The following is a 13,031-nucleotide window of genomic DNA, read 5'->3' on the forward strand; positions in this document are numbered from 1 at the left end:
ATTGCAGCTTTATTTAGAATGGCAAAGACATGGAAACAACCTAAATATCCATCAGCAGATAAGTGGATAAAGAAAATGTGGTATATACATACAGTGGAATATTATACAGCCTTAAGAATAAGGAAATCCTGCCGTTTGCTGCAAAATTGATATTTATCTTTAAACTCATCATGAAGTATACATTAAATATGTACAGCGTTTTCTGTATGTCAATCATACCTCTATTTAACAAATGAAAGACAAAAAAACTAAAGGATACCACACATTAAGAGTGACTTCTGTAAAAGAAAAAAAGCTTTCAGTAAAATAATAAAGAAATCTACTGGCATATACCATACCTAGGTTCTTGACTACTGTGGCTATGCTCAGCAGTCAATCATGGGAAGTCTTGGCTGGCTACTGTTTCAAACAATATTATGTAATAAACTGCCCCCAAAACTCAGTGAGTTACAATGCAAGCATTTATATTTCCCACTCATGAGTTTGTGACTCATTTGCCAATCTCTGACTACTACTTCGGGTTGATTGGGTTCAGATACATCATGAATTGGATTTAAGTCTGTTCCTCATTTTCCCTGTTTTTCTTCTTGGACTAGCAGCTACTCAGGAAGTATACTTCTCAAGACGTATCACTGGAGGGCAAGAGGACAAGCCAATACATGCCAGTACATTTTAAACATTCACTGACATCATTTCCAGTAAACTTTCATTGGCCAAGGCAAGTCACAAAGCCAAGTATACTTCACCCGTATTGGGAGGATACTACAAATGTACCTGGCAAAGTATGTGGATGCATAACTCTGTTAACGAGGGAGGGAAAAATCGGAACCAATAATCAAATCTATTATAGTTGGGTACATCAATATTGACTCTGCTTAATTACAGTGTCTCTGGAAGTTTCAGAAAATAACCATACAAGGGATTGTTGAAAGAACTGGACTTTTTTTTTAGTCTTCACAGGATAAAACCTGTTAGAGATGGTAGAAAAGGAATTCCTGTTTTGGGGAAAAGTTTGGATAAAGTCTCATCTAGCTCTAGGAGAGTGTATGATTATTTTAGCCATTTTCTTGCAGGGAATATTGTTTAGCAGACTGGGGAGAAGGGGGTGTGGAGTTGCTGGGACAGAGATAGCTGAGTCTTTGTTCATAGGGTAGAGTTTCTATGAGTTGTAACTGCTGCTTTGGGTTGCTTTGCTTTTAAGAGAATGGGAGCTCTCACTACTCATGTTGTTATGTATACCAAGCTCTCCTCTCAGGGTTCACTGGTTTGTTTCAAAATGGAGAAGAACATGATTTGAGTCTTCTGAGACATTTTATAGACATTCTACTTCCTATTCAATCAGAAAATTACTTGTATAATCTTGTCAGGTTATTCCCTCTCATTTCCTCATTTGCAAAACTGAGGCGGGGGGTGCGTTGAACTATACAATCTCAAAGGAAGAAGACAAGGATGCTTGCATTTATTGAGTGCCTTCTATAAGCCTGACACTGTGTTATATGTTTCCACAGGTACTCGAAGCTCTGGGAGTTGATGCTTCTGTGAGTTTACACTGTCAGTCAGCACCTGTAGGTAACAATACTAAATAGCATAACATCTTTGTGAACTACTGTTGCCGTCTAATGGCTTTTTCATAAAACTGTCCATAAAATTCACATTTGTGACATTTCTCATAACATTCCTTTCTTCATTTTCTTCTCCAAAAGGTAATAGCCACTGATTTATTCAACCATAAAATGCAGCATTATAATAGACGATCTGAAATCCTTTAAAAGAGCTCAGTTTCAATCACTTCAGAAAGATGACCCAGTGGTCAGAGAGTCAAATTACATTCTAGTCACTGAGGTTTCAAAAGACTTCAATGTTAATGATAATAGCTATCATTTATTGAACATCTACTTTATGCCTGGAACTATGCTAGATGATTTATATATGTAATTTCATTTAAGCAATGGTCTCTTCTGTGTGTATTTATAGTCATGACCTCTTGGGCTGCAAGACTAAAGGCATACAATTATAAAGACATTGTATGCTGAACTTACTACTAAAGTTCAACTTAATTTAGAATATTTTTGCTTGAAATCCAAATACTTTTCAAGATTGCACATGTTCTACACAGTGCCCTCATTATATTTTCCTCATGGAATGAAATTTTATTACATTGAACTGTGTATTCCATGACTTATTAAGCACTGAAAACATTTTCTGGGAAACTAACAATGTTAGTAAGCTTGTATATTTGAGATAATTAAAGTTCAAGTTGAAGTTAGTAATTTTTTTTGGACACAAGCTCTGTGATAACATTTATTAATTATGCTATAGAATTGTCCTCATATATTGGGTCCATAGCTATTCAGAATAGTGAAATTTACTGAGTACTTATTAAGTACCAGGCAATGTTCAAAGCACATTTTATATATATTGCATATATTTACATATATCAACTCACTTTATCCTCATAAAAATTCTATAAATAGGTATTAGCATTATTATCATCATCCTTACACATAAGGAAGTGGAAACACAGAGATGCTAACTTACTTGGGGACACACATCAAGGAAGATAGGATATGAACTGAGGCAATTGGTTCTAGAATCTGCACTCAAAATCACTATGCCATGATGCTTCTGGATAGTTAGTTATGGGGGCCTAATGCACCTGCTTTAATCATATCTGATGGTATTAGTTACTTTTTTCTTGGATGTTGATCTGAGATAGCTAGACTACAGATAATGTTTTTATCTCTTTGTTAGGCAATTGGTTTTGGCCCGCAGAAACTCTATTTGGCCATAGACAGCATTCCTAACAACTGTTCAGGGCTGGCTACATAATTTTCAGTGATCAATGAAAAATGAAGATGAAAGACTCCTTGTTCAAACAGTAAGGGGAAAAGTTTTCTTAAGGACACTAACATATACATTTTTTTCTTTTACAGTCTCTCCCACAACATGACTTGATATTTTTGATTTGTTATTGAATGTCACACTCCCTTAAGCACAAGGACATTTGTAAGGAAGCGGGGAAGTTGGGGAGGCTGGGTTGCACATCAGGCGAGATTCCAAGCCCCTAGTACAAGCTCCATTGTCCCATTGGACATCACTTACAAAGCATAAATTCAAAGATAAAGGTATTAAGAATTTCAAGACAGTATCACAGAACACTAAACCCCAAGCATGAGGCCCTTCTGAGCATGTGGCCATGTATGACTGTGTTGATCATATAACCATGAAGCTGGCTTTGCAACTATTTCACAAAAATGTTTGAGGCCGTATTGTGTAGTCATTGAGTCAGCGTATCTGTGTTTTAATCTTGGCTCCCTAGCTTATCAGATTTATATATTACCTTGATCAAGTTATTTTTACCCATTAAAGACTGGGTTTACTCATCTGTAAGTATTGTGGTTATAAAAGAACATTCCTCATAAAACTCTGTTGAAGTTTAGGTGAGACAATTCATGTTTGTACACATTGGTTTGCATTTATCATTCTATAAATGTAAGGTATGTCATTTAATTTCAAAGGGCCTTAGAACTATCTATGTCTGGTAGACACCTTTTTCCCAAGATACTTCTCCCTTATTCCTGTAGAATGCTCTCCTTCTGGAAATTGCTACCACACTCCAACTCCTTTCATAGCAACTGAGAGTGCTGACTTGTGAGTATAATACGTATCTCCATTTCTAACCATACTTGATTAATGTAGGGTGGGCACCAAAACCAAGGCCCTTGTCAGTTCCAGGGATTCAGAGGAAATGCAGCTGGGTTTCATGAATCACTGGAACTGGAGTCTGAAACTCAATCAGGATGCTCCTCCTCTACAATCTGCTTCTTTCTGCACACATTCTTCATTTTTCTTCTTTAATTTCTGTCCCCAGTTTCTCTGAGATACCCCAGGATTCCTAATACAAACTGCTTTTTTGTCTTAATTTAGTTTGATTTGGGCTTCTGATACTTGCAATCAAAAAAGCTCTGTCTATACACAATCTCATTACAGAAATCTGATCATAAGAATGCATTTGTATTTTTTACCTTCCTCACTTGGGTATTCACTATACGACAGATAATGCAGTTATTCAAATTCTGTTATGTGAATAAAATCCAGTTCAATAATCACCAATTACACAAAGACTTCCTGACCACACCAGTCAAAAACAACCTCTCTCTTCCCTGAACTCCTAAAGAACTCTCTCTCTTTTGTTTTACAACCTATGGCACTTAACTCTACACTTTCTTTGTAGCTATCACTTTATATATTACAAATTTGGTTTAGCTATTTGAGTATGCCTCACAACAACTATTGGGATGCAAACAAGGACCTATCTAGAGTTATTAGTAGTAGTAGTATTAATCACTATATTCTATGAAATCATGGCAAACTGTAAAATTTTAATTAAAATTATTGAATAAATGAATGCATTAATGAATTAATGAATAAATAAATCTTGGAGTTAGCCAGTAACATCCTCCTTATAATTCTTTGTGTTATTAGTGATAGCGATGACTAGCTTTGTTAGAAAGCTCTCTGCTTATTTCTTGTGTGAAAATATGACGGCTGCAAAGAAATCATCATCTTCAAAATTCTACCAACACAATAAAGTTCACCAGTGGAAAAATTGCTCAATTATTAGCCTAATAAAGCAGTCTTAACTTTTTATTCTTCTACAGACTTTATGCGTGAGAGAGTTTTATAACTACAGTTAATTATTCTCTTCCTATCTTGGCAAACAAAAGATTACAGCAGACAGATGTTCCTGTTTCCAGAGACCAGAATCCAATAGCAACATTAGTCAACATCTTTTGTGTTTGATTCGGTTATTAAGCCTTGATTCTAACATTATCATGCCTTAACCCATTGTTAAAGAAAAGAATGGGACATTTATACAAATCCTAAAGCGAAAGTATGTCTTTCATATAGATCAGGAGTTCTTAACCTTGGCACTACTGACATTGTGGGCTGGAAAATTCTTTGTTGTGTGAGGCGGCCCTGTGCATTGTAGGATATTTAGCAGCATTCCTGGCCTTTATCCACTAGAGGCCAGTAGCACCCTCATCCCAGCTGTGACAATCAAAGATGTCTCCAGATATTTCCAAACATTCCTTGGTGGGCAAAATTGCCCCTGTTGAGATCCACTGATACAGAGAGGATATAATTACTATACTGTCCTTTAGCTCTTAAAGCAAAATTATTTCTGACAAAATGTTCACAGCACAGAATGTTAACATTGGAAGGACTTGAAAAGCACAGAAAATAACCCTCTCATTTTACTAATGAAGAAATTAAAGTTCAGAGAATAATCTTTTTCACAATCACAGAATGAGGTCATTGACAGAGTTGTCTCATATACAGATTTCATGACCCCTATATAGGGTTTGAACCACCATAGCGTGCTCACATTAGGAAATCTTGTTAACATGGTCAAAGCTTGCTACTTGGCCACTTAGATTGCCATCTAAAATTTGCTGGTTTGACTACCTCTTCTGCAGGACAGGCTGCATAATTTGTGGGTCCCAGTACAAAATTAAAATGTGGGAACTCTTATTTTAAAAGCAGAAAAATATGTTGTTAAAGCTTATTTCTTTCTCTTTCTTGATCTGTCAGTGTTTTTTATTTGACTTCTAATGTTGCAGTCCCTCAGAGATAGGGATACTTGTGGAGTAAGTGCACTACTTGGTGCATGCCCATCAGCCGCAGGGTTCTACCCTCTGCCAGCTGCTAGATCAATGTGCCATACCCTTTTGGAGAGAGGGTGGAGTCTAGCAAGGCATTTTTATTTCCTAAAATCCTACCTGCAGTGAATGAAGGACCTCCAAAAGTGACTGAACATTAGGACTTACTCCTGAGTTGGGAGGGGTCGATGGGCTAAAGGCTCACTCTCACCGAGGCCATGACACCATCAGCCCAGGGAAGGTATGGCTACCACCATGCCCTAGTCCAAGACTTACAGGGACCTCAATTCTTTCCACAGGGTTAGAGGGCAACAATGGTTGTTCGGCAGCCATGGGCACTGAGAACTCATCCTGGGGAGGCAGAGAAGCAGTGAGAGGAAGGATTACAACATGAAGCCAAGTTCCAAACTCCTGTCACGTAACCCATTGTCTCTTTGGACTTTATGTACAAACACAATTCAAAGATAAAATTACTAAGAAGTTTAAGACAGTTACTTCAGAGCATTAAACCCTAAGCATTGGACACCCTTCTGAGTGTGGTGTCCTGTACCACTGCACTAGTAACATGCCCATAAAGCTTTCCCTCTTCCCAGAATCAGAATGCAAAATTTACCAACACATAGCTGCCTAAGGTGACAATTATAAGAAGAAAACTCATCAACATTATACTTCATTAAAGGAAAATGTTTATTGCTACTTTCTCATGATTATTCACTCTGTAGTCATGTTGATCTTTAAAGGCATTGAGGAGATTTTTTGAAAAACAGTTTTACTGTGTCTTTAATGATTTCTTGCAAGATTTTGAACTCTGAGAAAATACACCAAATACCACTATATATCACACACAATTATGGATATCTTTATATTTTCTAGCAGTAAAGGAATACATTATATTTTATGAATTTGTAATAAGAAAAATATTTCAAACTCTGGGTCTCATGGTGAGAGCATAGGGCAGGAAATAGGAAAAGCTGTATTTTTGCCTTTTCTAATCTGGCATTTACCTCTGAACTTCAATTTACCATGGAGAAAATATAAAAAGAACAAGAAGTTTGGAAAATGTGATCATATATTTAACAATCTGTTCAGACAGCATCGTGAATCGTTTGAATGTAGTCTGGGGATGTCTCATCAACTTCCCTTCCACATTCAAATGATTCTAAGATGGTTAAGACTGCCTACAGATATGGCTGTCAACTCAGTTCAGGAAATTCTATCAATATGATTATAGCTCATCAACAAGTTAATTAACATATTATTTAGACAAGTTGAACCTAAGGAGACAGAATTGGTTTGATGACTATCTTTCCAGAGTAAGGGTGAACAATCTACCAATACAGTCTTCTACCTGCAAGTAAAACTTAGCTCAGCTGTTGAGTCTGCTTGGTTCCATAAGAGATACATAAGCACTTGATAGTGTTTACATAAGAGGCTAATAGCAGGCTACTGTAGAAACTTGGACTCCAAGTAATTGGCATGGAAAATGAATTCAACTCATTTACAGGTCTCTGAAACAGAGCCCTCTGAAAATCAGCTTGAAGTTTCATTTAATAAGTATTTGATGCCTCCAGGCAACTCCACTAGACTCACCTTTCACTTTCCTCTTGGTGTTCCTTGCAGCCAGTCTCTGCTGCCTCTTAACAGTCACTGCTCTGGTGAGGAAATGCTTTGCAGGAGCAGTAGCAGCAGCAGACACTCTAATGCATGTATGCACAAACACACAAGATATTTTTCTCTTGAAAATGATAGAGCTTTTCTAGCCAAATTTTCAGAGCAAGGCTGCAACCAGCAAAGTTCTGTAGCAAAAAGAAGATTGTTCCTGGAACAGCAGCTTTGGAGATAAGGATCCAGCCACAGGCTGTCAGTGTCCATCATCATCAACATGAATGTCAGCTGTATGGATAGAAGTGGCCTGACACTAAGCTTTACTGTTTTTCCAGACGTCTCTAAGACTGGTTTGATTAAACAAAATCATTCATAGAATGTCAGACGTGGAAGAGTCCTATAAGATTATTAAATTTTCCATAGCGTCTTGAGAGGTACCATTAACTACCCAAGGTCATATTGGAATTCAATTCTCTAAGTCTGAAACAAGCTAGAATTCCTCCTGAAGACTATTTTTTATAAAGGCAAACTAGTGTAAAAATAGTTTAATTAAATGGGGAAAACAGTAGATTTTCATCAGCTTAGCACCCTAGCAACTTGGCAGCACCCACACAAAGTGAAGTGGAAAATTGAAGCAATTAGGTAGGTAATTCAGTTCAAAACACACTCATCTGAAATAGTCAGATAATTGAAGCAATAATTCTTTTTTGCCTCGAATTATCTTGATAGTTGTCTCAATTATCTACTTCACTGTGTGTGTGTAGACTCAGTCAACTAGAGAGATCATAATAATCACTACTTGACCTTAATGTGATCTCTTCCTTTGTAAAATAGTTACCAGTAAATGTGTACCTAAAGGCAACGTGGGAGAGGTGCAGTAAAGAGTGCCCTTTAAGTATCTCCAGAAAGAAATAGAAAATGGTGAAATGGAGTGTGTGAATTGTGTGTGTATGAAATCAATTTGAATTAAGCAGTTACACCTGTCATCAAAATCTGCCATCAGGGACTGGGCATTACCTAAGTACAAGAGAGCAAGATGGCTTTGTATGTTCTTTGATCGAAGGGATTTAATTTAGTCACAAATATATATTTTTTTCTGTTATGAACAGCCAAGGCCAATAGCTTTTTATAAGTGGTTAAAGGTATGTGACTTTTACACATCACACATGATACATTGTGGCCCATTTTCAGACAAGAACTCAGCTGCAAATAGGCAGATTAGTCATATCTAAAGAGTAAACCTCTTATCCATACAAGGATGTGGCTATTTATAAATGGATGGATGGAATCTGCTCTGCTCAATCCAGTCCCTTATGAGTTTTACTGTGTTCCCATTAAGGTAGATTTGAAAATGTAAAACAAGTATATGAAAAGTTCAATAATGTTGATCGCTTTTTAACTTTAGGGAAGGGAAAGCAATGCATAAATAGCTGGATATTTGTGTATCCTTTGGAATTCTGTGAAGAGAAGAGGGTTTGTAACTATTTGCTATTTGATGTCTCATTTTGCATTTTTAAAATCAACATTTATTATTTTTCCAAATACTATTGTGTTATCAATGTAGTATAGTAGTTGAGTGTATGGTCTCTGGAGCCAGGTCGGCTGAGTTCAAATTATAATTCTTCCACTTATTAGTTATGTGAATTTGGCCAAGTGTTTTAGCATCTCTTATGGGGGTGGGTTTCCTTTTCTATAAAATGAAGATAATGATGGTGCCTATCTCCTAGGGTGGTTGTGAAGACCAGATACATGGGAATTGATTAAAATGATGCCTGCTACATAGTGAAGACCACTCTAATTATTAGCTATTATTATGATATCATTTTCTTTGGTGATATGTGTGTTTAAGGGCATAGATTGACATTAGAAGGTGGAAGTCGATACAAGTCAGAGATATTCATGGATAATTCCCTGCTGGAGCTTACCTTAGCATTAAAGAACCACCACATCGATGCAGTTGAGAAGCTCTTTGATTGGCTGATCTAACAATCTCATTCATCAATGAGGAAAAGAGCCTAAAGAAGAGGAGTGAATTTGCTCAAAGTCACACAGTTATGAAGCAGTGGAGCTGAACCAGATGGCTGAGACCTAGAAAAGCTCAAGTCAAGTGACCATCTTGAATTTTATAAAAGAAATATGCTTTTCATTTCTGTTACCCAGCATATATAAGCATTAACCTGTATATGGTCATTTCCTCTTCCTTCCTTTTATTTAAAACTTCACAATTTTTTAAATCTTTTCTTTTTCTCCTGTAAGAGGGTTGGGAAAAGTAAAGAGGTGAAAGTTGAGAGATATTCCCTGGGGAAATCGTTTAAAAACCTGAAGGCATTTTAGAAACATTGTGGTATCCTAAGAAGTGAAGTAGGAGAGGGGGAAGATTAGATTAAGACACATACACAAATATCCGTGAATTGGAAAGTATCAATACAACAACAGTGCTAATGAGGACCAAGCCCACTAACCAAGCTACAGTAGGCTACAGAATTGGATTTTTCTATGGCCCAGTACTGTTTTCAGCTAGGCTTATATAGTTAATTCACTCTCTTCTGCCCTTGAGGTTTCCAAAATAATGCTGACCAGGAACACTTTCCAATTCCTATCTCCACCCTTCTCCCTAATCTCTCCACCTCCAGCACATGTCAAGAAAATTTAAGAGTCAGTTTAAAGAATAAGCATTTCAGGACTTCTTAGATGCTCTCCTCTTCCTTTAAATCAACACATTTTACAGTCATTAACAGTATAGCATACTTTGATTAAAAGGAAATTATGTGATGAAAGCAAACCAACATGTACAACATCCTCTACTTATTTTCTTCCAGAGCTATAAATTTACCTAATCAATGTTTTTTCTCATATCATAGGGTCTGTCAAGGAAGGTGGTATAGAATGTTGACTAAAAGTACAGGCAACCTCTGAAGCCATACTGCCTGAGTTAAAATCCTAGCTTTGTCACTTATTTTTTTGTAACCTTGGGCAAGTTATGTTATCCTAAAATTGCTTTCCATAAACATCTGACAGCACAGGAACTTGGAGGAAGCAGAGATTAGTGAAGGCTGGGGTGGTTAGGGAAAGCTTCTTGGAAAAGGTGAGACTAAAGTATTATCAGTATTTGGACATGTACCTCTTTTGGACAAAATTTATCAAACTACATGCTTTATTTTGTTTTATTTGTTTTGTCTTTTTGCTTTCAGTTCCACTAATGGAGACACTGCCAAAATTATCTTGACAGGTCATTTCTGCTCATTTGTAAAGAGACAAATCTTCTGAAACTAAAAGGTCATACTTCCATATAAAAATGGATGAAAAACATACATATGGAAAGACTTTAATATACCTTTTAATATTTAAGTAAAATATTTCTTTTCCTCAGAGCAAAAGATATGGTGGGAGATTGGATATTGCAACCATGGTACACAGAACTGCATCAAGGAAAAGGATGCATTACACATGCCTCTAAAAAGCAAGCCACCTGATAGCCAAGGGAGGAATAAATAATGGAGAGGGCAGACCTGTTTCCCTCCCTTTCTTTTTTAAATCATTAATGAAAATAAAATCAACACAGATGGGGGTAAAAAGGTAGTGGGGAAATAGGTATCAAGAATAGAAACTAGAACGTCTGTTTAGAATGGAAAACTACAGTCACAGAAGTCTCTGAATTCCTCTTCCTGCCAAGTAAAAGGGTCTTTTGCAAGGTGTCTTCCCCTCACACTGGAAATCTGAACGTTATCAGCATCACGTTTCTTCTTCTGCCAGTCCCTAATGATGTTATAGATGAAAATGTGATATCAAGAAAAATAAAGAAAAAAAAAAGAAATGTTTAGGAGTAGCAGTCTCATAGAAAATCAGGACATCTGTTCGAGATGGAAAACTCTTAATGTGAAGCCACTTTCCACTTCATACCTATTCTCCTTTGTGATTGTCATGTGTTGATGGCATGTAGAAGTGGCTCCAGGAAAATAAAAAAAGAAAGAAGAAAAGACAGAGAGAAAGGAAGGAAGGAAGGAGTAAAAGAAAAAGAAAGAAAGAAAGAAAGAAAGAAAGAAAGAAAGAAAGAAAGAAAGAAAGAAAGAAAGAAAGAAAGAAAGAAAGAAAGAAAGAAGGAAAGAAAGGAAGGATGGGAGAAAGAAAGGAAGAGAGAAAGAAAGAAAGAAAAAAAAAGAAAAGAAGAAGGAAGGAAAGAAAGAAAAGTGAAAAGAAGAAAAGAGGTCAAATGAGAAAGAAAGAAGATAAGTGAGAGTAAGAAAGAAAAAGAAGATGAAGAAAGAGTTGCTCCTATGCAGTACACTTTATAATGAAACCAATTTCTCCTGACTTTCTAGAAAGTAACACAAGAGAAAAACTATCTTTCAACACTTCGCTTAAGAAATATTTTAAAACTTCCATGGCTTTGCAACACAGATGGACTGGAAATGAATCTGACAGGAAGGATAAAGCAGCTAAATGATCAAACATTAGTAAAGAGCCTAAAGTAATGTTCAGCCACCTGTAAATTATGTCCCACCTTCTTTTCTTTCCTTGTATCTAGGAAAGTGGTATAGAAGAAAGAAGAGTTAGTGGGGCTAAGGATACAAATCTGAAACCAATATTAATTAATATCACTCTTCTCCCCTACTTATGTTATAAATAGACTATGACTTTCCAGAGCTGTCAGGCTCTCATCTTCAGATCTTTAAAATTCATAATGAAGAATGCATGTTCATATTAGTATCTAACTCAGGTTTCTATGGCCCTAAGTCTTTTAGAAAAAAAAAATTCAGGAAAAACAGACTCACAAACATAGATGACAGACTTGTGGTTGCCAAGGGGGAGGGGGGAGGGAGAGGGATGTACTTGGAGTTTGAGGTTAGTAGATGCAAACTATTACATTTAGAATGGATAAACAACAAGGTTCTACTGCATAGCAGTAGCAGAGAACTGTATTCAATATCCTGGGATAAATCATAGTGGAAAAGAATATAAAAATGAATGTATATATGTGTATAACTTTGCTGTACAGCAGAAATTAGCACAGCATTGTAAATCAACTATTAAAAATCAAAAAGAAAAGAAAAAAAGTAATCAAGAACTTTTAATAGTTACATTGATACAAAATACTAAAAATGTCCACTTCACATATTTAGCTTTTAAGTTTGCCTTGAATGAAATGTTCCTTCATCTGAGACCCAGCTTACCAACTTGCAAGATAGGGCATCTTTCTTAGTCTCTTTAAAATATAGCTTCTTGATTACAAACTTGGACAGAGATTAACATTGGTGGTTCTGAATTATTTTCTTAAATGTATTGTCATAATGACTTACTCTCATGTAATATTTTAAATGAGAAGGTTTATAATTACATACTGAGAGAGAAAATATACAATTAAATAGTTTTGGTACAAAAAAAGACATGCAAAAGGGGCAATATCCAAATGGTAGCTCTGTTTTTTGTATCTGACGAGCCCATCTGCTTTTTGAGACAGAAGTATATCTATTACATTCATCACATTGCTCTTCCACACAGGGAATACACAGTCACACAATAAAGCCACTGATGTCTATTTATTTGAGATGCTGATTTATTGATATTTGAGCTGCTCTGATTCCTCTACCATGGGAGTATAGCTTCAGGAAAGTTGAAATAACTGGGAAACCAACAGAGCAATAAGCAGAGCAGGGCAAATTGGAAAAATGATTTGATACTGTAACTCAACCTTACCAACCCCCTGACAATAGTTTCAATTAGAAAGTATTAAATAAATATTAATTATCAGTAATGAACTGTTTG

General features: G+C 36.2%; 1 protein-coding gene and 1 long non-coding RNA gene across 2 annotated transcripts in view; both read left to right on the forward strand.

Moving 5' to 3' along the window:
- The window catches only part of POU3F4 (POU class 3 homeobox 4), a 34,466-nt gene extending 22,236 nt beyond the window's left edge, over positions 1–12,230 (forward strand). The window contains exon 1 of the mRNA XM_082377407.1: positions 1–12,230. This exon is cut by the window's left edge and continues 22,236 nt beyond it. The gene's annotated coding sequence lies outside the window, so the exon portion shown is untranslated.
- Positions 1–13,031, forward strand: part of LOC309620854 — a 263,177-nt gene that overhangs the window by 187,005 nt on the left and 63,141 nt on the right. The window lies entirely within an intron of this gene.

The sequence above is a fragment of the Balaenoptera borealis genome (assembly GCF_965194805.1).
Source record: "Balaenoptera borealis genome assembly, chromosome: X".
Lineage (NCBI taxonomy): Eukaryota > Metazoa > Chordata > Mammalia > Artiodactyla > Balaenopteridae > Balaenoptera > Balaenoptera borealis.